Consider the following 4,885-nt stretch of genomic DNA (forward strand, 5'->3'; position numbering starts at 1 on the left):
ACCCCATTAAAAAGTGGGCAAAACACATGAACAGACACTTTTCAAAAGAAGACATACATGCAGACAACAATCATATGAAAAAAGCTCAACATCACTGATCATAAAAGAAGTGCAAATCAAAACCACAATGAGATACCATCTAACACTAGTCAGATGGATATTATTAAAAAGTAAAAATAACAGATGCTGGCGTGGTTGTGGAGGAAAAAAAACCCTTATACACTGTTGGCGGGAGTGTAAATTAGTTCAGCCATTGTGGAAGACAGTGTGGTGATTCCTCAAAGACCTAGTGATAGAAATACCATTTGACCCCAACAATTCTATTACTGGGCATATATCCAAAGGAATATAAATCTTCCTATTATAAAGACACATGCATGTGTATGTTCATTGCAGCACTATTCACAACAGCAAAGATATGGAGTCCTTGTGCAGCATCCATGCTAATCTTCTCTGTATTGTTCCAATTTTAGTATATGTGCTGCCGAATCAATCTAAATGCCCATCAGTGATAGACTGGATAGAGAAAATGTGGTACATGTATACCATGGAATACTATGCAGCCATGAAAAAACACAACAGGGACCTGGATGGAGCTGGAGGCCATTATCCTTAGCAAACTAAGGCAGGAACAGAAAACCAAACACTGCATGTTCTCACTTACTAGTGGGAGCTAAATGGTGAGAACACATGGGCACGTAGAGGGGAACAATGCACAGGCAATAGGGCCTATTGAAGAATGAAGAGTTGAAGGAGGAAGAGGACCAGGAAAAATAATTAAATGGGTACTAGGCTTCATACCTGGGTGATGAAATAATTTGTACAACAAACCTCCATGACATAAGTTTACCTGTGTGCCCCAAACTTAAATAAATGTGCCTCTGAACTTAAAAGTTAAAAAAAAAAACCCGGCTGGGCGCGGTGGCTCACGGCTGTGGTCCCAGCACTTTGGGAGGCCAAGGCGGGTGGATCACAAGGTCAGGAGATTGAGACCATCCTGTGAATGGTGAAACCCCATCTCTACTAAAAACACAAAAAATTAGCCGGGCGCGGTGGTGGGTGCCTGTAGTCCCAGCTACTCAGGAGGCTGAGGCAGGAGAATGGCATGAACCCGGGAGGCGGAGCTTGCAGTGAGCCGAGATCGCGCCACTGCATTCCAGCCTAGGCGACTGAGCCAGACTCCTTCTCAAAAAAAAAAAAAAAAAAAAAAAAACCCAAAAATAAAATAGGGGTTATAAACCAAATTTATGCAACAGCGGTGCATGTGTAAAGACTGTCAAGATTGGGTTGAAAAGTCTGTGAGAGTGCCTTTTCATCTTGCTTCTCTGAGCCTTAAGGCTCCCATCTCTAAAACTGGTTGAAATGAGGTATTGTATGGAAAAGGCTTTGGTAAACCAAGAAGTGCTATACAAATGTCAAATACTAGTTTTTTCATTAGTTATATTGTTATTTTATGTCTCTGTTATAACATTGACATTCTGTTCAGTGTTTATCCTGGTTTCTCTTAAGATCATATAAATCTTGTGCCTTTTATGAAAGATTTCCATGGAGAGGAACAACTCTGAGACTTAAACCAATTTTTCAGCTTTTTATAAAAGGATCCAGCACTCTCCAGTAGTCCTTTCATAAAAGAGCCTTGCCTTTCCCAAGTCCATTGTCGTGATTTATTGCTTGCTTGTTGGGATTTCACCATCCATAGGTTTTTATCAAGAAAGCCTATGGCTGTTATAGTATCCAAATCTATGCATGTTAAATTATTTTTATTGTCTTTATAATGTCTGGCAACCTGGCTGGGTATAAAATTCTTGAGTACACCCTGCTCCCCGCTTCCATCCAAACCGTATAGAGAGTGTTACTTGGTGTTGAATATTGCCTTGGAAGCCAGCTTTAATGTTGCCCTTTGTACATGACTTGAGTTTTCTCGGAGGACCAGTCAGGATTCATTCTTTTTTTCTTTGGATTTCAGTGATTTTACCAGGACATCTTGGTGTTGGTCATAATATTTCAATTTGTTTTTTGGGAGCTGTGTGATCTTTTCTTTGTAGGTTTAGTTTGATTTCCTATTTATTTTTTCTTCCCAAGGGACACTAATTTTCCATATTTTTGTTTGCCTTGTGTATATATCATCTTCCCTTTCATTATTTTTCTTTACCTTTTCCTTTGCATTTTGCTATTTTCTCAAGTTGATATTCCATGCCATTGACTCTATTTTCAGCTGTTACTGTACCTCTTGCTGCTTCTGAGATGACTTCATATTATGAATGAACTGAGCAGAACACCCAGGCAGGCATCAGCTGGCCTATGGTAAATCTTCCTAGATTATCATAAAAAAACTAACATTACCACAGCTCAGATTAATAGTTGGCCAATAGCTGCTATCTTCTCCCCAGCCCGACACACGCTTGAACTCTCCATTCTCCTGAGTAAAGGACCTTACAAAAATTACTCCTTAAGAACTGGAGAAGGTTGTATTGGTTTTAGTGTCTGCCATTAAATTTAACCATATTTTACAGTATTTGGCAGCTATTCTCATGGTTTTAAGAAGCAATATAGTGTTCAGAGCATAGTTATGGAGAAAACTGCCTGGGTTTTAATTTAAAATTTCCAGTTGCTAGCCATGTGAGGTTGGGCAAGCTACTTAACCTCTTGATTCCTCAGTTTTCCTCATTTGTAGAAGGGGGTTAGTAATAGCACTGCTGTGAGATGAAATGAATTATGTTTGTATAATGCTTATAACCCTGCTGGGTACAAAGTAGGTGTCTTTGAAGTGATCATAAGGTGCATTGTCAATAAACTTTTCTCCTCCATTTCTCAATCACTAAGACATGTGCATTTATCCCAGACTCTCGCATAAAAAGCCAGTGCCCATTGTGTGCAGAATAGGGTAGGACTGAGGCCAGACTTCCTGGGATCTAGTCCTGGAGCTAGCACTAACCAGCTGTGTTACTTATTTCCTATAAACCTCAGTGATCTTACCTTAAAAATAAGGTGATAATGATCATTACCTCATTCAGTTTTGCAAGAATTAATTGACATAAAATGTGTTAAGAGCTTAGAATATGTCTGGCACTTAGTACGTGCTCAGTGAATTTATGATTGCTTAAGATTATGTCAGATTTGTCAAGCTAGTTTTTAATTTTTTTCCCCAATCCCTCTCTGATTCTTTTCTACGTCACATCTGTTATAGGTACCATTTTAAAGCTTTGTAATTTTGGGAGGAAGAGTAATGGGAATTGAATAACGTGGGCAGTCACTGGGCTGGTACTATAACAATATTTGATCCATAGCTATTGGGATAAGACCATGTTATCAACTGTAGAAAGCAGCAATAGTAAAACATTTCATTTCTATGGCACTTTGGAGTTTACCGTGTATTTTCTAACGTCCTGTCTAATTTAAACACAAAGAAAATATGAAGTGCAGAGAAACAACTGATTTTCTTTTTGTCTCATCACCAGGCTAGGTGTGACCTGGGTGTGCAGCCTCAGCTCGGTGATCTCAGACATCATCAGAGCAGCCCTCTGCAGTACACTGAAGCACTTGTTGGTTACACAGAGTACCTGTATATGTTACGTTAAGCATTGTAGGAAACTGTAAGAAAAGCAGCTTTATATGGCCTTCATGGCCATGTGTATGTAGTTCTGCCTAAGAGCAAAGTTAAATGAACTTATAGCCAATATAACGACACAGCCTGATGACAGAAAAAAATTCCCCAAATAACCTTGAAACTCACCCAGAAGAGGCGAGGATTTGTGTAGTGTTCCAGATGTCCCTTTGTTTTCACCCCATTCCTACCCCCGCCCAGGCTTACCTTTGCTGTCACTGGGGCTCTTTTGGAGGCTGGGAAGGATTTTAATCCTGTCTGGTCCTTTCCCAAGATTAGTGGTGTAATTGAAAATGTGCCCACAGGCATAATCTCTGAATTGGTGGATTTAAAACAAAGCTGATGAGAGACTTCCAACAGTAAGTGTGTAAAAAGAAAATATCTCTTTAAAAGATGTTATTGATAATGAAAAAGCTGACACCATCGATACTCTTACACACCTGGTGGGGGCTTTATATAGATTCAGAGGCATCCGTATGTGTCCTGCTTATTGGTCCTTAGGCTACTCCTGCCCACAAAGTGTTGCACTCTCTTGGTGGACCCGCTAAAATGACACATCTTTTTGCTTTGAGATGATTGCTGGGTCCTGGGGTTTCTCTCCCCGCCTCTTCCCCACCCCTACCCTATTGCACATTTTAGCGTGGCTTAGCTCTGTTGCCTTTGTGGTTGTTAACACTCAATCTCAGAGACAAAGATCTAGGCAGGAAGGAGGATCTATTGTGAACTGGTTGGAAGTGGATTTCTGACCCTAAGAAAATAGTTCACCTTATCATCAGATAGAGATGCTATTTGTATATTTCTCTCTCATACATGTACATTTACTCTCAAAATTGCCTGGGCTAGTAGGTCTCTTGAGGTGGCTGAGAGACCCTAGAAGGTACCAGTGTACAACTGGGCCACATCCTTAAAGATGCTGCCATGAGGGACAGCCACAGAGGCCCGTGTGCGCCATTGCCTTCATCCCTTGGCGGCTCTCTGGGTGAGGGCTTTCTCTGTCTTTGTCTTCTCTTGTCTTCAAGATCCTTCTTACTTCCTTGTCCAATGTGTGACATCTTTTCCTCCATGAGCTCGATTTTTCTGTTCCAAATAGCTCTAGTCTGCTGGTATATTGTATTTGTTTTTTCTTTCTTTCTTTCTTTCTTTTTTTTTTTTTTTTGAGACGGAGTCCCCCCCAGTTGTCCAGGCTGGATGCAATGGCACAATCTCGGCTCACTGCAACCTCTGCTTCCTGGGTTAAAATGATTCTCCTGCCTCAGCCTCCCAAGTAGCTGGGATTACAGG

The 4,885-nt window shown here is 40.7% G+C and overlaps 1 non-coding gene and 1 pseudogene across 1 annotated transcript; one reads left to right on the forward strand and one right to left on the reverse strand.

Moving 5' to 3' along the window:
• Window positions 1-394: 394 nt before the first annotated feature.
• On the reverse strand, window positions 395-495 carry LOC116272066 (annotated as a pseudogene).
• A 995-nt stretch (window positions 496-1,490) lies between these two features.
• On the forward strand, window positions 1,491-1,601 carry LOC116271919. Its single transcript, XR_004180656.1, has one exon. It is a non-coding gene; the product is annotated as a U5 spliceosomal RNA (small nuclear RNA).
• Window positions 1,602-4,885: the final 3,284 nt, after the last annotated feature.

The sequence above is a fragment of the Papio anubis genome, chromosome 1 (genome assembly GCF_008728515.1).
Source record: "Papio anubis isolate 15944 chromosome 1, Panubis1.0, whole genome shotgun sequence".
In the NCBI taxonomy this organism is placed as follows: Eukaryota; Metazoa; Chordata; class Mammalia; order Primates; family Cercopithecidae; genus Papio; species Papio anubis.